This window comes from Octopus bimaculoides, chromosome 2 (genome assembly GCF_046866305.1).
Source record: "Octopus bimaculoides isolate indiv1 chromosome 2, ASM4686630v1, whole genome shotgun sequence".
In the NCBI taxonomy this organism is placed as follows: domain Eukaryota; kingdom Metazoa; phylum Mollusca; class Cephalopoda; order Octopoda; family Octopodidae; genus Octopus; species Octopus bimaculoides.
The window spans coordinates 68279651-68302744 of record NC_142929.1 but is presented as its reverse complement, the minus strand read 5'-3'; the positions used below and the strand labels follow the sequence as shown (position 1 = coordinate 68302744).

Genomic DNA, 23094 nt, shown 5'->3' with positions numbered 1-23094 from the left:
TTGAACTACCGAAGTTCTTTCCTTTCTACCTAATCTGTTCATACTAATCACAAACGCGTAAATAAAGCACAGAAATACTCTCCATAAAAGTTGAATGGGTGATAAAACATTATTTCAGATATATTTGTAACAAAGTAACACCATAGTAATTCACACACAATGCAAAGAAACAGAAACTATAGCCTATACCATATGAAGGAAACCTTCCGCCTGCACTAGCTTAGAGGAAAAAATCTTCTAAGATAATTATCATTTAAGAACATTATTGTTTAAGATCACAATCAGAAGTATTTCATAGAACACAAGATCGGCCTTCGTTCTAACCTCGCAACCATCCACCAGCAACATTTCTAGCAACTCCATAGAAATCCTCCTGTTCATTCCCCATTTACCCAGATGGCCTTGTAAGCATTACTCGTAAAGACAGTCAAATCAGAATTATTTCGCTCTTCATTTCCAAAGAGTACTCATCTGTAAAACAATTCCCTCCTCTCGAACCAATCTTTTCGAACCATCTAGTATCGCCACCAAATATACATAGTCATCAAGGGCAGATATCTTCGTAATGGTTTCATTTTAATAATACAGCCGATCACTTTCCTATCACTGTCAGGTACTCAATATCAAAGCTGACCAACATTCTTTATCAAGGTATTCAATCTTTCACTTATGGCGTATATTTATCTTAATTTGTAGAAATTCGTGACATTATATCTCATTCTCAAGAAAGCAACATTTCATATCCCCGTCAGCTACCAATTTATTGCTCTCTCTCTATCTCTCTCTCTTTCTCTCTCTCTTTCTTTCTTTCTCTCTCTCTCTCTCTCTATCTTTCTCTCTCTCTTTCTCTCTCTCTCTCTCTCTCTCTCTCTCTCTCTCTCTCTCTCTCTCTCTCTCTCTCTCTCTCTCTCTCTTTCAAATTTCAAAATGTTTTACATACATACCCAAAGTCAGTAATTCTTTTTATCTACGTTGTTTCCACAGAAGCAGATCCGCATGAAAACTTCGTTTATGTCAAACACCAGTGGTCTTTGAACCGTGAATACTTCATTGAAGACGTTAATATTACCCTTGGTATCAGCAAAGCCTTCGTTATTATGCAAGAGGACCTCGAAGCAAAACAGTCTGCTCCCAGATCATGTTCTTTGGCAAAGTTCCTATTACAACATTTCATCAGTGTTACCGGTACTCACTTCTATCCGCATTCTGTAAACTCACGCATATCTCAGATTTTTGAACAAGTTTTCCTGCTGACGATTTGTTATCAGAACACACATATTCTAATACAGATGGTATTAGCTTTCATTTATCAAGATTCTGCACATTAAACTGGAAGCCAGCAATATCCAGACTTCTTAACATTGAATATGCAAATGATTGACCCCATTCATTAAAAATTAAATTTCTCTTTTTCAACAAGTTTACTATTCTATGCTGATGATCTGGCAATGTATCACTTTCTCACATTATACTTATGTACTTTAGAGAACTCCTGAACTTCTTTCCTGCACGTATATGGTCTATTTGGTTTCTAGTCTAACTGTCAAAAGGACATGATAATAAAATGTATTGAACTTCTAATCTGCACCTGCTGAATCTAATTATAGATTTCCTTTAAAAAAAAAACTCACCCAGATATCAACTGATTACTTCACTCCATGTTCTTTTACCCGCCTTCTTCCACTACTTATATATCGTCTACAGTGTAGACATCAAACAAGACAGTGTAGACTCTACACTGTCTTGTTTGATGTCTCGACGCATTGGTCCTCCTCTTGTTAGTCTTATAATTATTATTGCTATCGTCGTCATAACATGAAGTGACCGATATACAAAAATAAGAGAAAAACTACGAATCGTTACCTGAATGTTTATGAAAGTAACTGAACAACTGCAGACATCAGCAAATGGTCGATACAGTGTGCGATCATGTATGCATATGGCAGTGTTTTCTAGTCTGTGTATTCCTGTGATCATATTATTTGGTTTCTTCTGCTTTTTATCTTTTTACAGCTGACGGACCAATCACTCCAATCTGTTAACATTCCATCTTGGTTACTTTTACCGTTGTTCGATCTGCCGCTTGCAATTGGACTAGATTCCTGGTAAAAGGGTTGGTGTGATATCTCACTGCTCCAGTGCCGTTTACGGATCTTTTTTAAAACGGGGGCCACATTTTTCATTAATGTTTTACGTAGTGCTTTTGGTACCGAAAGACTTTCAAACTTCGTATACTTATCTATTTTGTGTTATAGAACAGAAAAATATTTTTGTATTCGAATTTATTTCATGTAAAAAATTGTCTTATTTCGATAATTTCAACCAATCACTGACGTCCATTCAGCCGATATACATTAAGTGCCGACTACATAAACAAACGATTCTTCGTTTTATTTGCTTTTTTCATTTTAAATTTGCTTTAACCCTAACCCTAACCCTAACCCTAACCCTAACTCTAACCCTAGGGTTAGAGTTAGGGTTAGAGTTAGGGTTAGGGTTAGGGTTAATTGTTTCAGAATCGTTTGTTTATGTAGTCGGCACTTAATGTATATCGGCTGAATGGACGTCAGTGATTGATTGAAATTACAGAAATACGACAACTTTAACATGGAATAATTTATGGATTTCTTTTTTTTTAAGAAGACTAAGAGAAAAAGATGTTTTATATGACACATTCTACCAGTGATCCAAGTTTCAAAGTGTTTCGTTAATGAAAAATGTGGCCCCCGTTTTAAAAAAGATCCCCGTTTACATTTCCTTAAATGCTAAAAATAAAAAATAAAAGTAAACCCGTTGGATAATTTTCCCTCTTCATCTTTACCATCAGTTAACCCGATCTAGTCCAGAACTAACAATTCCCTTACCAACACCCAAACGATACATCCTCTTCCTTACACTCAAACCATGCATCCTGTTACAAATTCACAAATGACACATTCTTACTCTCTCAACCTTTAACTGCTATCTGTCTCTGCTGTTCATGTCTTTATTCAAGCTTCACTTCAAAAGATAGTTTTTGCCCATATGTAGTCTCTTCTCTGCTCACGACTCACCTGTTTCCCTAACTCTTCCATACATACATACATACATACATACATACATACATACATACATACATACATACATACATACATACACGAGTAGATGTTACATTATACCACCGGAAATAATGAAAAGGCTACCATAAGAAAGTATCATTTATCAATTCAGTCACAGTACCAAATGATCTGTTGACTTCAGAATTTATTGAAGATAGTCGTGCCTTAAATGAAATAAAACAAAGAATGTACTAGCCATCCTTAACATCTGCTATGAATAGCAAAAGAAGTCCAACACCACCACACTCACCTCCATCCTCATATAACTACCATTCCTTCTTATTTCCATCACCTTCTCCTCCCCACCAAATACACACTAAAATACCCACATAACTCGCTTAACCTTCTTACTGGTAAAAAGGGATAAACCTCCCTATGTTGTACACCCATTAATGTGATATCGCCTGAAGAAATGAATCCATGGAGATGATCAGCCCGATACCCACGGATACTACGGACTGCACTGTAACCATCCCAGGAATACGGACTGTGATCTTAAGAGATGTGGTTTATGGAAACGCGCAAGGCAATGCATTAAATGTTTATAGATTTCATCCAAATATTATTATTATTGTGTACCTATGACGGACTCTCTCATCCATGAGCATTCAGGTTTTGCCAAATGACCTGCACAAATTATTTGTTTCATAGTGATCAAAAATTCGTGTCGTACATTAGCTCACTTCCTCCATTAAATCAAAATCTGAACAGGTGGATGTGTCAGGTGTCGAAGTGATCGTAGAGCAAAGTGAGATGAAGTCTTTTGCTCAAGAACACAACGCACCATCCGATTAAGGAATTGAAATATAGTTTAAAACAGCTTGATTTGGCCCCATGCAACTTAAAGTTTTGTAGTCTCCTCACAGGATCCTAACTCGTTCGGTTCGTGCTTCTATCAATTTCTGAACTTCTCAAACTACAACCAATACTTCTAATACCAATGGTATCTATCTCACTCCATATCCTTCCCCAAAATCAACGACCTCAGTGTTTTCACACTCATCTCACACTGATATCATTTATGCAGAAACCGAATTTTTTGCAATCTTCTACTCTCTACATTTACTAGTTCCCCCACTTCACCCCCACTTGCATCTCTACGCGACACACAGACAGTCCAAACACTCTTCATTTGTCTCTCTTCCTTTCTCTCCCAATCTCACTCTCTCCTTCCTTCTCTCTTGATCTCTTTCTCTCTCTCTCTCTCTCTCTCTCTCTCTCTCTCTCTCTCTCTCTTGCTCTCTCTTTCTCTCTCTCTCTCTCTCTCTCAGCCCCCTTTTCACCCTCAACTCCAGTAATTATAGATATATTTCTTCGAGAAAAGATGAGATGGTCACGGCTGGTATGCCTTTGGTCATAAGTCTCCACGATTAGTGCTGACCTGACGTTCAACAACAGCATATGATCCAGACTATATACAAATCTGCCCATTCCATTGATAGTTAAATCCATTCACCAATGCTCAGTCTCTTTGCCACCGATAACATGCTGTCATCCTTAGCTATTATCAGTAACACGCTTGCCTTCTCTATTCAACTAATACAACCGTATTTACCATTCTAAACTTCCAAATCCATTCAACTCATAATTTTTCCTCGTCATTTTTACAGTAGTTCTTTCTTAACCTTTATAGACATAAAGTGCCTATAAGGGTTAATCTTTACTTCCCAAACTGAAACCATTTGGAAGAGACACTGACGCACCAAATACTTTCCATTTATCTCACTCCCTCATCCCTCTCTCGACTCCCACCTGCTACCTTTTACTCCCACCCAGTTTCTCTTGCCCTTTCTCTCTCCCTCTATCTTTCTGCCGAAGTTCAAGTTAACATCGGTGTGCATTACATTATTAATCGAAGACTATCCAATAGTTACGGGTGCTATCTACTTTCTTCAGAAGATTTATAATTTAACATGAAAAATAGCGTTTACTAGGCACATGAATCTATATATTTCAGGAGGATAATGGGACGTAGCTATTTATATTTTCCGACGAATACTACGGAAGTGAGTGATCTGGAAATCGTAATAGTATTCTGTATATACGACTGTTTTATGCAAACTAAACCAACATAACTATTATAGCTTCAGTAATAGTCATTAAGAATAAACTGTATTACGTAAATACATCAGAATTCAGTAGAAATATAGGAATTTTATCCGTTTATGTAATCTTTTGTTCTTGATGAGGTACTAACGATGTTCAAAATATGAGCAGTTCATATTACGGTATCGTAATATTAACTAAGGCAATACAGAATATATTTTGTTATCTTTACTTCATTCATCCTTAATATTATAGTATTATATAAGAGAAAAAATATTTTTATAGAACATAAAATATAATCAGAAAATGGTTCACAAAATTAATTCTACAAATATGACTACTGCTGCGCGCGCTTTTCGTAATTAGCTCACTGTGGTGACTATAATGTTGTCACAAAGTTTCGATTTAAATTCTTTAATTAACTTGATTCATTAATTAATTCTGTATAAAAATATATAGTTATTTTATATATAAAATGGTTTTAAGATCACTTCATTGGATGTTCTTCAGTTTTGGTGCAACTACAACCAGGCTCGCTCTCTTTCAATCAGACAATCTATATATTAGTCAATATCAAGAATACAAGATTACTGGAGGTGTTAAGTTGGCAATTAGTGCACGAGAACTAATTAACTCTTATATGTTATTAATTAATATGCACCGTCGTGAGTAATGGAATGATTCAGTAACCAAGCTATTGTATAGATATTTTATATCTTCCAGCCAAGAAGCAATCAAGATCATTTAACAGTAACAAAAAAGAAAAGACAAGGAAGGTTATAATGTTTTAATAAACTAAATTAATATATAATTTTTTACTGGGGATGAAATTGTATTCATACGCTCAAGCTATGAATCTTAAATAGTTGGAATTCGGAGAAATCATAACATTTTTAATATAATTCGAACTTAAAAGCATTACACTTTATATTGGATAATCACACACACGCACTCACACACGCATGCACACGCACATACACACACACACACACAGTCACTCAGACAAATATACACATACCCACACACTCACTTCCTCTTACACACACATACATACATAAATACATGACACATACATACACGCATACATACACACATACATACACATACACATACGTACAGAAATACGTGACACATACACGCATACATATGCGTACATATACGCATGCATGCGTACATACATACATGGACGCACACACAGAATCATTTATCATTATAAAATAAACTGCAAGATTCTAAATATCTCAGAGAAAACAATTATCTTTGTGCATGAGCTTTAGAATGATAAGTTCCCCAAAAGCCATGATTGAGAAGCTGTAATGAATTCTGTTTAAGCTATATCAATTCGTAATACATCACATCGACCATGGTGAAGAGCATGAAAAAAAAGCGGAATGAACTACCACAATAAGTCCAAATATCTAGTTAAACGTTTAAGATTTACGTTAGGTTGTTTTTTTTCCATTCAATTATTTTCATTTAAAAAAAAAAGAAACTAAGCTAAATCTTGAAGAAAGCAAAGTTTTAGTAATACAGACAGATAGCTAGATATATTCATTCTACAATAGGCATAAGGCCTGCAATTTGGTGGGAAGGGGTGATTCGATTACATGGATCCCGGTGCTCAACTGGTATTTATTTTATCGACTCCGAAAGATTAAAGGCGAAGTAGACCCCGGCAGAATTTGAACTCGGAACGTAGAGCCGGAAGAAATGCCTCTAACTATTATATCCAGACGTGCTAACAATTCTGCCAGCTTGTCGTCTTATATTGCTTTTAATTAATTTAGATTTTCGGGTTGTCTGTTTTCTCTTTTTTCATCAGAATTACTCATTGATTTAATCTGGTATTCTCCTACATCGGTCGTGACAACTACATTTTTTTTCTTTCTAATAATTATTTTCAATTGTGTAGGTGTTCGAAATATCGGGTTCTGGGTTAAAAACCAACCGTGACTTAATTTCTCATCAATTTCCTTTCCATCCTTTGGTGGTTGATGAAATAAGCTGATGTCAAGTACTGAGGTTGATTTTATAAGCGCCATCGTCCTTTTAATACTATAACTTACTATTATGATTACAATCTCTAGCTGACACATTCGTTAGAACGCCGAAAAATTGCTTTACGAGATTTGTTCCAACTCTTTATATTCAGAGTTCAAATTCCAGTGAGGTCAACTTTAACCTTCATCCCCTCTCCCCACCCCACCCCCACCTGGGTTGATAGAAAAAATGTGTACCGGTCAAGTACTGAGGCTAATATAATTAACTACTCCCTCCGCAATTGTTGGCCTTGTACCAAAATGTGAAACAGCTATTATCATTACTATTTAGGATTAGACGCGGCAAGCTGGTATAATCGTTAGCATGCCGGACAAAATTCTTAGCGGCATTTCGTCCGTCTTTACGTTTTTGAGTTCAAATTCTGCTGAGGTTGACTTTGCCTTTCATCCTTTCGGGGTTGATAAAATAAGTACCAGTTGAACACTGGGGTTAATGTAATCGACTCATCCCCTCCCTCAAAATTGTTGCCCTTGTGGCAAAATTTGAAACCATTATTACTATTTAGGCAGTGAGTTGGTAGAATCGTTCGCACGTCGGACTAAATGCTTAGTGACATTTGTTTCAGCTCTTTATGTTCTGAGTAAAGAAGTCGATTTCGCTTTTCATTCTTTCGGAATCGATAAAATAAAGAACCAGACAAGTATTGAGGTCAATGTAATCGACTTGTCTTAACCCTATAAATTGTTGTCTTTGTGCCAAAATGAAAAAGAATAATTACCCTTATATTCAAGTAGTAATTTTTATTTTTATCTCTTGCAATAATAACTCCATCCCGTTTGGTTATATATCGTTGTGACCTAGAGAGCAAGATACTTCATTTTACATTGCTCCAATCTATCCAGCTGCTGTTTACAGCAACCTAGTTGCTGGTGCAGCTCTCTCGTCCGCCATTTGTCACATTCTCCATGTTTCCCTGAATCAAGGGTGGGAGAGCTGGAAGGGTTTCTATGCTTGCGGTTGCATAGGCATCTACAGCTATTAGCGAAATCATGGTACAAACTACCAGGTCACACTCACTTGTCAGTGACAATTGGTTAAACAAGCATAACCTGATATAAATTTTAATATGATACTTTGGAAGTTATCCCTGTACCACCGCCATTCAGTTTTCTATTACTTTGCTTTGCTTTGTTTTGCGATACTCCTAGTTTTAACTTTTCATGAATTGTATTTATATGTTGCCCTCAGTAGTGATTAAAGAAAATATTATAATTGTTGTTGTTGTTGTCATCGTCGTCATCATTACCATCAACATTAATATTATACATATTTTTGAGAGATGCAATATTTCAGCAGATAATGTTCTGTTTTTAGGCAAAACACTTATCTTTATTTGCCTTCGGCTTTGCACAGAATTTAAAAACCGTATGTGTGTGCGTGCGTGCGTGCGTGCGTGCGTGTATGTGTGTTTATATGTTTGTATGAGTGAATGCTTTTGTGTGAATATTAGTATGCGAGCGTATGTGTATGTATGTGTGTGTTATAGCATACGTGAGCATCTCCTACTTTCCTCGCACATTTATACTCATACACGTACATACATTCCAACAGTACATCTATGAACACATTTAATAACAACGAAATAAGCATAAATGCAGTATCACCGACACTATACACATTTTCCCTTACATACAGTATACTTCTGAAACAGTTTCGTTTTAATAAAAAAAAATGTATGCAACATTTCTTATGTTTGCTATTATTTCAGTCATTTTTATCTTTATAACTTTATAGCCCAGTTTAAGAAGCTGAAACTGTTATTCAATTTTGTTTTATTTCTAATTTCGCGAGAGATAGAGAAAAAATGTAATATTTACTAGCGGCTGTTTATTACAGAATGTAATTATATTTTTGCAATAATTAGCTTTTGGTATTTGAAAATTCTTATTTTTCTTTACCATAAAGTATTGTAAGCAAATTATCAATTATCATCTTAACATCGAGAGAAAATTATTAACTTTTATTTCAAAATTAAGTTCAATTAGTAATAATTTTATAAATGCCAGTGCGTTTGCTCAAGAATTGTATAAATGTGTGGCATTTGTGTTGCGAGAAGTGAAATCTAATGGGAAAGTCTGAAGAAAGAAAAATATTTCAGTTCAAAGTGATAGAGAGATGAGAGAGGGGTACTGGAGAGAGGAAGAAGAGAGGTTAGGGAAAGAAGAAATATCAGTCAATTTTAAAATGTAAGAGAATAGTTTCGGACATAAAACTATTTTCCGTATAGCTTTCCTGGCAACCTAGTATTTTAAACTCAAAATTTAAATTTATTTTAAACATATAGTGAGTGATCCAATTGCTAATATTTCAGCAAGTTATGATGAATCTATACTTCGTTGAAAAGTTCCAGTAGAACGAAACAAAACTGGACTTGTCTCTCGTACTTGTCGTAAACGAAAAAATGACATCGGTTTCAAATGTTGGCACAAGATCAGGAATCTCGGGTGAACGAGTAAGTCGATTACATTGAGCCCAGTGCTCAAATGGTACTTATTTTATCGACGCCGAAAGGAAAAGTCGACAACGGTGAAATTTGAACTCAGAAAGTAAAGACGAGCGGAATGCCGCCAAATATTTTTCCCGGCGTGCTAACGACTCTACCAGCTCGCCATCTTAAGCGAAAAAATATTTATCATCACCATAAGGCAGTGAGCTGACAGAATCGATAGCACACCGGACAAAATGCTTGGTGGCATTCCGTCAGTCTTTACATTTTGACTTCAAATTGCGCTAAAGTCGACTCTGCCTTTCGTCCTTCAAGGTCAATATATTATGTACCAGTTGATATGATCGACTTAGCCCCTTCTCCGAAATTGCTGACTTTGATCCAAAGTTTGAAACCAATATTAGCCTTCGAATGATATTATATTTCATTTACTTCTTACTTGTAGTCGTACTTTTGTTTTTTAATGTTTCGGTTACTAAACGTGCCTTCATCCACATAACTGTTTGAACATATAAAATCTCAGTGAATTCTTGATTTTCTTTTCTACCTTCTCAGTTGTCTCCCTTCTTTGCTTTTATTCTCAAGAACTTGAACCTTCATGTATCAGTTATGTTACCAACTTATCAAAACGAAACTTAGTGCTAAGAATTTTTTCTTTCTTTCTTGAAATGTGCGACTCAAAAGACCGGTTAGCCGGTTTCCGTGGCGTTTAAGTGACGCAGATCACAACAGTCCCCCTAAACAAGACGCCAGTCCGTTGCAGAGTTCAAAGTCAGCAATTGTGAGGGGAATGAACAAGTTGAATACATTTACCCCAGTACTTGACTTTTACTGACCCCGAATGGATGAAAAGCAAACTTGAACTTAACGTAGAGCCAGAGGAAGTGCTGCTAAGCATTTTGTCCGACGTGCTGACGATTCTGTCAGCTCGCCACCTTCTTGTGATATGATCAGAAATTGTAATATGCTGACCACGTTCTCAGAGCCCAAAACGTCTATGTCCCCATTCTCGTGGAGTGGGTAGACAGAAAAAGAGCTCGCAAACGGCAAACAAGATGGAGTGGTAACACTAAAGATTAGACGAGGAAGGGAGCCTAACGGGCAGTGCAACTGCAGTACGAGACTGCCGTGTGTAGCGAGGAGTGTGTTTGAGACCCCTCATCCTCATCGGTGAGGATGGACATATTCATTCATCCATAACTAGTCACAAATGCAGTTATTGTAGGAGGCGTGCGAGCCAGATTTTCTAACTTAGAGGATGTAAAACTTTGCTGTCTTTTTTTTTTAATTATTATTATTACTTGGTGTCAACTATTCCCTGAACAACTCCGTCCGAAACTTTGACTTTTCCACTTCCTATGACATGTTCACTGTACTCTTATTATCGTCTTGCCGACACAGGACAGCACCAGTCTCTTTGGAGTCTATTCGACCATATAAAGAGCAGAATGTTTGGCATTGCACGATTTAGCACATATCATTGTGAAGAATGAAAAAAGCTAGTGAACTGGCAAAATCGTTGAGTATGGAGAATATTCATCGCAGTATTTTATTTCGGCTCTCTACCTTTTGAGTTTAAATCCTTCCGATCAGATATACCCTTCATCATTTCGAGGTTGATAAGATAAAGTACCAGACAAGTACTAGGGTTGATGATATTGACTTGTACCCCCACTCACAAAATTGCAGGCCTTGTACCTAAATTTGAAACCATTGTTATTCATGATATTGTTGTTGTTGTTGTTGTTCAGGCGGTGAATTGTCAGAGTTGGTAGTGCGCCGGACAAAATTTCTTGTGCTATTTGGTTGTACTACTTTACGTACTGAGTCCAAATCCTGGTCAACGTGCTTTTCGGGATCGATAAAATAAAGTACTAGTCGTGTACTTTACTGATTGCTGTCCTTGTGCCTAAATCAGAAACCATTGTAGAGATTGAATTTTTACACCCCCAACTCCCTAGTATGAATAAAAACTACTACTCCGCATGCATTGAGATCGATTCTATATTTTATCCCTGCAACCAATAAATAACCCTGTGATATAAAAAAAAATCAATAATAAATATTTACTTTATTATAGATTGTCATATACTGACAATAGACGACATATTGCATTGTATATTATTTTTGAGATAAAACTAACTATTGTCAATTTTTCTCGTTTCTCCACACAGATAATGACATTCCTTTCAAAATCACTGTATTATCTAATCCAGGGGAAATCACGCAGTTCGTAGGCCAGCCAGACTGAATATAAGATTGTGGTGTCTTTCGTTTAAGCTATTAACGTTTCTAAATAACAATCTTCCAAAATAAATGCTTTATTATGGTACCAGGTGGTTTGCAGGCAAAAATTTCCCATGAATAAAAAGGAAGTGATGTTGTTCCTGCTGAGAGTTGATATATATGTTTTTATTCTTTATAAACTGAATGGAAAAAGGTAAATTGTTCTATTAACTCGGAGCAAAAGTGAACGTAGTCTTCGAAAATATTCGTTATTAAATATTTTTATGAAAATATTTTTGGTAGTATTTCTCTGCATGCAGTCACAACTATTTAGGCATTGTCTTTCTAGTTGGGGTTATATTCATCCTGATCGATTAGGCAAAAAATATACATACAATGAAATGGGTTTTCTAAAACACATATTTAACAGTGCTTCCAAGGATTTCATGGAAAAAATTGTCTCAATTTAAAAGCACTCAGGACTGTGAAACAAGTCTCCATGCAAAATATGGAATACGAAACTGAAATTTCTAATACTGCATATGAAGACAGTCAGAAAAGTTACGACAATTGATTTAAGTCTACTTTATGATACCTATTCATGAAACCCTTGGTAAGCATCACTTAACATTCCTTCTTCTTCTTCTTCTTCTTCTTCTTCTTCTTCTTCTTCTTCTTCTTCTTCTTCTTCTTGTGGTTGTTGTTATTATTATTATCATCATCTTCATCATCATCATCATCATCATCATCATCATCATTATTATTATTGTTGTCGTTGTTGTTGTTGTTATCCTCATCACCATCATCATTCGGATTGATGTACTTTTTGCAGTGGATGAGATATCACTTCCGAGATAAGTACCAAAGTTCTTCACTATGATTCAAAAAAAAATAGAAAACAAGCTTGGTGGAACCAACAGACGTCTGTTGCGTGCGGTTTTCAACAAATCATGGAAACAACATCCAACAAAAGAAGAGCTTTATGGAAATATCCCCAACACAGGAGCGGTATCAGGTATGTCCCCAGACGCAGGAGTGGCTGTGGTAAGTAGCTTGCTTACCAACCACATAGTTTTGGGTTCAGTCCTACTGCGTGGCACCTTGGGCCAGTGTCTTCTGCTATAGCCTCGGGCCGACCAAAGCCTTGTGAGTGGATTTGGTATACGGATACTGAAAGAAGCCCGTTGTGTGTGTATGTATATATATACATATATGTTTGTATGTCTGTGTTTGCCCCCCCCCCCCCTCACTCATCGCTTGACAACCGATGTTGGTGTGTCTACGTCCCCGTAACTTAGCGGTTCGGCAAAAGAGCCCGATAAAATAAGTACTAGGCTTACAAAGAATAAGTTCTGGGGTCGATTTGTTCGCCTAAAGGCGGTGCTCCAGCATGGTCGCAGTCAAATGACTAAAACAAATAAAAGAGTAAAAGAGTATATCATCAATCATTCGAGAGTGGAGGACAAGATATGCTGGCAATTGCTATCGAAGCGAAGACGAATTAGTGGGGGAGTTTCTCTTATGGACCCTGAGCCATAGGAATTTTCAGAATGATATTTTGTTATGTCGAAGACATAGAAGGCCACAAAAATGTTATAGAAGACAGGAATGCTAGGAGAGAAAGTGTGGTTTTGGCTAGGACAACACACCTGAAATGATAGGTAGATTATTATTATTATTATTATTATTATTATTATTATTATTATTATTATTAGTAGTAGTAGTAGTAGTAGTAGTAGTAGTAGTAGTAGTAGTAGTAGTAGTAGTAGTAGTACCTTGTCAATGCAGATCTACTGAAAAACATACTATCCTGTGCCTCTCACTAGTCGACGCTCGATCTAGAGAAAATTGGAGAAAACTGTGTTGTTAGCCTTGCCATCAGAATAATTTTTGACATATCTGGCATTCAAATCTCCTGTTTAAACTGCCGACCAATAGACTCTATCTGTCTGTCGTATTTTGGATCAGTGTCATTATATCTAACGGCATTGAAGTGGCGCCCTATTGTTCACTCACAAAGTATTGATCAACCAGGGGTTACAGCAGAACGTACTTACCCAGGGTGTCAGGCAGTAAGACTGAACCTAAAACCACGTGGTTGCAAAACGAGCCATGTAAAAGTGTGTTAGAAGAAATCTTTTTGCTGTACATTTTCTTTTTTTTTCAATTTAACTAATTAGAATACACAAGTTAATTGACTGTTTAACTTCTAAAGTAAACTATGCATCTCATGGGGTTGACTTCAATAGCATATATTTACAGAGAAATTTTTACACGGATACACACACAAAGTATTTGTGTATCCATGTGTCTATGTTATATTCGTAGATTCGTACATATCTTCTAAATTTTGCATGTTTTACATGCCGCATTATCGGGTTATGTTCTATTCCAGTATTCAAGGCGAGCGGCTATTTTGGATTGCATTTTCAAAACTGTACAACCAAGTCATGGACAATGCCAGTCTCAGGTATTTGCTGATTTATTCTCCGTTGCTATTCATGCTTCTTCTTCCAGTGTCGACATGAAATTCTCATATTTACTAGGTAAACAACACTCACTACTATGCTGTACGCAGTGAAAAGATTTATTTAACTACTGCACACACATACACCCGCTTTCACATCCCTGTAATATTCTGTCTTCTGTAAATTTTTCATCTGCATAATCCGACTTTATTTCCCTTCCTGGATGATATGATTTTGTTTTATAATTTATTTTATGATTAATTAATTATCTCTTTCACTTTTTCGCGTTTTGCTCCTAATCCTGTCGAATAATGAACAATCTAATTAGTGCACTAATGGACTTCAAATACTAATGTTTGTTGAGACTCACTAAATGACCATATATTCAGGACTGGAGGTATGTATGTGTGTGTGTAAGAGTGTGTATATGTGTGTGTGTAAGAGTGTGTATGTGTGTGCTGTCAATATTCTAATTCCCAGGGCGGTGAGCTGGCAGAAACGTTAGCACACCGGGCGAAATGCTTAGCATATTTCATTTGTCTTTGCGTTCTGAATTCAAATTCCACCGAGGTCGACTTTGCCTTTTATCCTTTCGGGGTCGCGTACTGGGGTCGATCTAATCGACTGTCCCCGTCCCCAAAAATTTCGGGCCTTTTTCCTAGAATAGAAAAGAATATTCTAATTTCTCATATATCGTTTTAATTAATTTTATCTTTTAACTTGTAATATATTTACTAACTACTTTTATTTTATAACTTCCTACATATTTTAACAGTTAATATTTTTTAATGTTACCCATACATTATAACTGCTTTTACTTTTTGATGTAATTGATAATCTTTTTATCTGAAATATAAGATACCTGAAGTAGGTTTTTTTTTTCTTTTTATTTATTTTATTTATCTTTTTTTTTTCAGATTTCGGAACGATCGAATATTTGCATTTTTAAAATGGAGTAGCGTATTCATGAGACCTAATTGTAAAGGCGTTATCCATTTACAATTCACAAACCAGCTTAGGCATGAGCTATGACTATAGTATTATATAATTTTGATGCTAACTCAATTTCACACGATATATATCAGCTTCACTTTGGGAACGTTTCGTTTTTCCTGAAATAAATCCACCTTTTACATTTTCACTTCAGCTTGTCGACCGCACAAAACACCTATATGTTACACTTCGTGGATCTATTTTAAAACGGGGGCCACATTTTTCATTAATGTTTTACGTAGTGTTTTTGGTACGGAAAGACTTTCAAACTTCGTATACTTATCTATTTTGTGTTATAGAACAGAAAAATATTTTTGTATTCGAATTTATTTCATGTAAAAAATTGTCTTATTTCGATAGTTTCAACCAATCACTGACAAGTATTCAGTTGTTTATATTTACTCCTTTGGCTGATTAAGCGATGTAAAGCGTATTTAATCTCCATACCTTCGTTTTATTTGCTTTTTTCATTTTAAATTTGCTTTAACCCTAACCCTAACCCTAACCCTAGGGTTAGGGTTAGGGTTAATTGTTTCAGAATCGTTTGTTTATGTAGTCGGCACTTAATGTATATCGGCTGAATGGACGTCAGTGATTGGTTGAAATTACAGAAATACGACAACTTTAACATGGAATAACTTCTGGATTTCTTTTTTTTTTAAAGAAGACTAAGAGAAAAAGATGTTTTATATGACACATTCTACCAGTGTTCCAAGTTTCAAAGTGTTTCGTTAATGAAAAATGTGGCCCCCGTTTTAAAAAAGATCCCACTTCGTTTTCTACTCGCCTGCAACACCCATTTTTTTTTCTCTTTTTTTGTTTTCTTGACGCTTTCGGGAATTTTCTGTTTGTAGTGCTTCTGTCTCTCGAAAATATTCCCCATTTTGGAGGCTTTCAGATTCTGGAATTTCTGAAATAATTTTGCTTTCTTGAAGTCGAAGGCAATTTTAGCTAAATATGGAGGCCTTGATTTTAGATATAACATCAATTTTCGTGTAATATCATGTATATCATGTCATGCAGCTTCTTGTTGTCCAACTCGTTCAAAATGCTTTTTTTCGATGGAAATACGAGCCAGTGAAGACAGCCGTTTTGGGGTCATTGTGTTTCTCAGATATGAGCGGATTTTATCCAATGTTGAGAAACTTCTCTCGTTAGCGACCGATGTTAAGTGGATGGTCAGTACTAACTTAAATAGTTTAATGGATTTTAGTTCGTTCACCAAGCTCTTACAGTCAAAAATACAGGGATACTTGTTTTCTTGAGAATCCATATGTTGCATAGGAAACTAGTTAGCAAACTCTTTAAACTTAATAATGTCTAGTAATTAAAAAAATGCATACTCCTGAATGCCAGAAAATCTCTCTCGTAAGGACATTAGACTGTTATCCCTTATTTCGAAATAGGTAGTTTTGTAATTAATTTGTGCACCTCTGACTCTTTTTCTTAGAGGAAGATCGGACTCATCTGCCTGTTCAGTAACAGCAGCTGTATCGCGCAGAATGTTTTTATAATGTTCGTCCTTGCGATAACCTTCAACACAATGAATGACCATGCTTTATGTCGAGTAGCTTACACTGTAGGATATCAAAGACTTTTCCAGCCTGAGAAAGTATGTTATGAAAGCAATTGATGAAAAACATGAATGTGAAATCATTCAACTTTGCCAATAGATTGTCTGTTTGACAAAGTGTATCTTCATCCCTAGAGCCTAGAATACTTGTGAAGGCATTTTTAAAGTTTTCATGCAATAGTTTTATGGATGACACAATCTTTGAACAACAGCACCATCTTGTTTCGCACAGTGATGAAATACTAACATTAAACTGCCTGGAAACGTTTTTCCGTTTGGTACTGAAAGATGTAAATTTACTAAATGCGCGTAAATGAGAAAAAAACAGTTTTACTCCACTCACCTTCTTGGCACTTTTACTTAAGACTAAGTTAAGTTTATACGCATAGCAGTGAATGAAGTGCGCGTGTTTAATTTCTTTGTCCCTTAGCTTGCTCTGTACTCCGTTTAACGTTCCTGCCATTACAGCTGCTCCGTCGTAATCTGGCTCACTAATTTATCTGTAGCGTCACCACAAGATTTAAATGAAAATCAGAAAATGCACAGATATGAAATTTGTGTGTGTGTGTGTGTCTTTGTGTTTGTCCCTCAATCATTGCTTGACATCCAGTATTGGTTTATTTAGGTCTCTGTAACTTAGCAGTTCGGCGAAGAGACCGATAAAATAAGTACCAAACTTTAGTAAAATAAGTATCGGGGTCGATTTATTAGACCAAATCTTTCAAAGCAGTCTCCCAGCATGGCAGCAGTCCAATGACTGAAACAAGTAAGAGATAAAAGATGTCTTTCATAAATATACATTTCCTCACACGTGTGTACCTGCATATGTGTTTATAAAACGTTATCTAAAAAAATATCTTACAGAAATAAAGCTCACCATTGGCATTCGTTACTATTTTTTCTATACCAGAAACAATAATGTCACGTCTCTGTCATATTTTGCATAACGAATATATATTTTGCTATATGTTACTCAGTGTTCTACATTAGAATAAACCCATTCGTTTAACATTTTCTTACATCGTCTCATAAGAATTAACTCATCTCAGCAATTTCTAACTTATAGTTCATGCACGTAATGTAATTTTCTTCCCTTATTTATGATATAATTTTCTTTATTGTATTAACTTCAAATACATTTATCATATTGCAATGTTTATCTAAAAAATAAACATCTCTCTTTTTCGATTTTTTTCTCTTAACATATGTCAGTTTCATTTTCTTTTTTTTTTTTCTATTCTGTTCAAGTTTATCATTGTTTTTATTCAATCGTTGTTTATTACTCTGTACCATTACCAATGATCATGATCATGATTACCTTTGTTACCAATGTACACCGTCAATAGAGACACTATGCTTTCCTCATCGTCAACGCCATCATGACTATTATCATCATCATCATCGGCAGCATCATTCAGTCTCTGGTTTTATATCAATAATAAAATTATCAGCAAAAGAAATATATCTTCACTTTAACTTGCTTTATTATTTAGATTTTTTTATTTTATTCATTGTAAGTTTGGGAAAATAAATTAGCAATGATAACACTTGCAACAACAGCAAAAACATGAATAGCAATAAAACATCTGCGGCCATAACTTATGGTTATTATTTTGTCTTGTTCAGTCATGAATTATGTATCACATTTTCGTATAACCAACGCCTATATTTTTTTAGCCTTATAAATAAAGTCTTCGTAAATAAATTCAAAATGTCAACATGACCTAAACCATTCAGTAGCAGATAGCAAAAAAATTATTAGACTATTGTCTGTATAAATAATAAATTTCTTAGTTCTGATTGTAATTATCATTGACGAAAGAATAGCGAAAAGTAAGATTTTAGTTTGTGACTTATAGATTGGATAATTTATTCATTAATTCCAAACCCGCTGATTCTAGGATTCGATGCGACAATCTTTTGAGCATACTAAATACGTACAAAATTTTGAGAAGCAGTGTGAAGTTTATCGATCTGAAAGAGAATAAAGCAGGCTCCACTCATGTATTTTGTAAAAACAAAAAACGAAAATTTGATTTGGTTTATCAAATCTAATAACTTAATATAAATGCTTGTGTGTATATGTGTATATATATATATATATATATATATATATATACACTTATATATAAATATGTGTGTGTATGTGTGTGTGTGTGTGTGTGTGTGTGTGTGTGTGTGTGCGTGCGTGCGTGCGTGCGTGTGTATATATATATATATATATATATATATATATACATATACATATACATGAAATAATATCTCATGGGAGAGCGATTTGTAAATAAATATCGAATTTTTTTCTACTTGTAGAGGAACTTTTATTGGAAATTTGAAAAAAATTAAATATTTGCCAAAAATGAAAGAAAATTATTGCTTTATTTGTAACAGAAAAAAAGGACTTCTGTAAAGTTTTCGCTTTCACAAATTACATTTTTTATGTTACATATAGACTAAAAATTGAATTCACATACTTCAAAAGACTGCTATATGTCGTACTTTCTTAATTATTTCAATATATTTTTATATGATTTATTAGATATATCTAATATTTTCTCCTGTTGTGTATAGCAATGTAGTATTTTTATAGACACTTTTAAAGGTAACTAATTTCAATTAGCCTAAATAAAATTACTGTATATTGCAATTTTTTGAGAGAGTTTTGTTAGAATGTAAAAAAATTCTTTTGAATTTTTTTCAATACATACATTGTTTTAAAATTGTATTGAATATGTTGGACTGTTGGTGAGAGGGCTCAATATATAGTAGGTAATTTTGCTTAACTGTAACTTTTTCTTGATGGTTTGATCTCCGGTCGTCACCAACTGTCTGATCCTTTCATATCCACTAGATCACAGTCCCAACAAATGTATAGGCAACACATTGCTTTTAGGTTATGTATAGCTATCTTATGTTGATGCCAGTGCTGGGTTTGCTGACTGGATTCTCAGCAAGCATTTTATATACAGCTTCTTTGGTTTTTCTAAGGTTTCACCGTGATCCTCTATAAATGGTAGAAATTTCATTCATTCTATCATATTTTACACACTATATCTTCAACCGCCTTCTCATTAAGTCTTCTCTGTGTTCTAGTTTTTAATTTAGAAGGCCTTCTACAAACACATGGGATGTCGTAGATGTACGTTTTGTGTTCTAGCCATTGCTACGCGAATTGTTTTGATACTTTTGATCACAAAAGCTGTCCGTTGCAGATTCCCTGAATTTTCTCAGACAATCCCTTTCAGTAAAGTAGAGTCACAGCATAATTTGGTTTAAGCTATTCCTTGCAGACGAGAGTAGTTTTGAGATTTATATTTGTCAGTTAGATCACTTCTACTTTATAATCTTATACAGTAGTGCTGATAATTTTTGATTGGTGATGTGGTATTTGATAATACCTTTCATAACACTATATGAACGTCAAGGCTCATAATTCAGAGTCCTATTGATGGTAGACTTTTGATACACTGGTGTTATGACTTCTGTCTGTCATTCCCAGCAGAACATCAAGGAATAAAAGTTGGCTGTAACTTTCTTTTTCACGCTACGTGGTAAATTAGTGTGATTACCAGAAAGCGAACGTTTCTTGGGTGGCAGAGTATGACGGTGTCACCAACACATATATTAACCACCCTATGGGCTTCAGCGTTCAATTTTCTTGAGTTGAGTCTTCGAAGAACACCATGTAAATGTTTAGCATTGTTGAAGATAATTACAAACCCATAACCATCTCTTCCAATCGTGGGTAAATTTCATTATCTATTTGCAAATTAACCATTCTTAGGCTCATCTTCAAAATCTATCAGTCAGTATTTTAAATTATGTTATCTTTGCCCTTGTTTTGACAACTGACTGTATCTCATCTTCTGAAACCAACGTAAATATAGTCACCATATCAAAGCTGATTCTTTTACATTGCTGGTCTATTTTAAATTTGTGATATGGAGTGTGCAAAACGTTTCAAAAGTTCTATCTATAAGTGGATTTATGACGTTAAGTAGGGAACGGCCCAACGGATGACATGTTAAATCTCTGTAACTGACGATAGATTTTGTAGAATTGCTAGAGCGTTGAATAGAATACTTTATGGTATTTTTGTAAATGTCCTCTATCTTTTCTTATATAGAAGTCTATGTATGTATGTATGTACGTATGTATGTACGTACGTACGTACGTATGTATGTATGTATGTATGTATGTATGTATGTATGTACGTACGTACGTACGTACGTACGTATGTATGTATGTATGTATGTATGTATGTTTGTATGTATGTCCTGGTTAAGATACTAAGCTGATATGGTTGTGAGGCTCCAGTTCAAGATTTCTGCAGTTGTGCCAAGGTAAAGTCATCCTTAATTACCATCACTCCCAGGTCCATTCTGAACCGTAACTGCAGTACCTGTCAGGATTCCATCTATGGGTTAAATAGATTTCCCAGGGGTAACAAAGCGGCGGAGAAGACAGCTCTTCTAAGAGAAAGATACTCTGACATAAAACTTGCAATCAAAATAGTACCGCTGATTTTGCAATGATTGTCACTGGAAGCTATTATGGCAACAGAGAGAATGGTAACAGCATTGTACAAGCTTTTGTCGCTTAAATCCAATAATGTACTGATGTCTCACTATTCATTAAATGTGAGACGGCTATCATCTGACAAAATGAAGCAATCATCATGTATGTATGTATTCCTTGAATATTGCGTACAAGGCATTGTTCTAAATACTCACGACTGACTGATGATCAGTTAAGTGAGACTCTGAGTAACATTTTCTGTAGCCTTTTCATCTTCTATAAAATACTATTTTACTCTACCTTTGTATTCGAGTACCATCCTTCCCACCTTGTTTTTCACGTATGCGCTCACATGTGTAGGTGTGTATGTGTGTGTATGTATGTAATTCTTAGACAGGCGACTCAGGTCACCCTAGATCCCATTCATGGGTGATGGATATCAAAATTTGGTCATTTTTCTGGATTATCAACATCATGTACCTGAATCGGGCCGATGACGAACTGAGTCGTCAGTCTATGACTATATATAGATTGTGTAAAAACTACTTGCTGGTGTACCACGACGACGCCTACAAAAGATTAAATTCAGCAACGAATTAAAAGCAGCGCTAGTCATGTAAATATAATCGACCACACAGGCTGAATGTATTTACTTTGTTCGCCTTTTCACTGCGAGTAGAGTACCTGACAGACGACTCCCTCATTGCACTACATGTGATGTTGATAAGCAAGATAGTGAAATATCGATATCCATCACTCCTACATAGGATCGATCTGGAGCAAGTTAACTCGCCTGTCTATGAATTTCAGGTAAAAGTCTACATACTTTCAGATAGACGTCAACTTCAATCTTCTATCCACCAACCTTACCATAAACCTAACACCAATATTACATGCATAAATGTGAACAGTAACCATCCTTATAACATTATAGAAAACCTGACCATTAACATAGAGAGAAGAATAAATCTACTATCATTTAACGAGGAAATATTTAACAAACATAAGGACTATTATAATCTGGCACTTAAGAAGGCAGGATATAAATATGAAATTATGTATAATAAAAACAACAACACTAGTACTAATCATATCAAACAAAATCATGAAACGAACAACATAGATAATATTAGTAAATCCAAGTCATCTGACGAATTAGTACACCCTAATAAACGTATAAAAAAACTCTCAATAAGAGTCATAAACATAACATCAACAAAAACACGACAATCATCACTACAATAACCATACTAAAATACACAACCAATACGAGCACCACAACCAAAATTTTACTAACGAACAGAATAAAATAAATTTTAGTAATTACCACCTTCCTAACCACACTAATATAAATAAACCAAGGAACAACAAACAACACAATTGTACAATTAGAGATAAAAATAGGAACATTATGCCAATAAGCAGAAAAAAATAAGAATAATCTAAACACGCCAAATTCCTTCAATACCATGTATAACCATAGCACTCAAATTAATAAGGGTAGGAATAAAATAGCAAAAAAGAAACCAATACCTTGTATGAGAATAGCTGACCCTCTAAACACAACACAACCTTTTAATAAAGCAAACAACAATAACACCACTTGGATTATAATCTCTTTGGCCAAACATTTCAAATCTAACTTTATTAGATCCATTAGAACGA

The 23094-nt window shown here is 35.1% G+C and overlaps 2 long non-coding RNA genes across 2 annotated transcripts in view; both read left to right on the top strand.

Annotated features, from left to right (window-relative positions):
• The window catches only part of LOC128251270 (uncharacterized), a 22083-nt gene extending 13662 nt beyond the window's left edge, over positions 1-8421 (top strand). Inside the window, exon 2 of the long non-coding RNA XR_008267048.2 lies at positions 985-8421. This is a non-coding gene — a long non-coding RNA (uncharacterized LOC128251270). The remainder of the gene's footprint in view (positions 1-984) is intronic.
• Positions 8422-14136: 5715 nt separating this feature from the next.
• LOC149137102 (uncharacterized) lies at positions 14137-18495 on the top strand. Its single transcript, XR_016240622.1, has 2 exons — positions 14137-14347; positions 15263-18495. It is a non-coding gene; the product is annotated as an uncharacterized LOC149137102 (long non-coding RNA).
• Positions 18496-23094: the final 4599 nt, after the last annotated feature.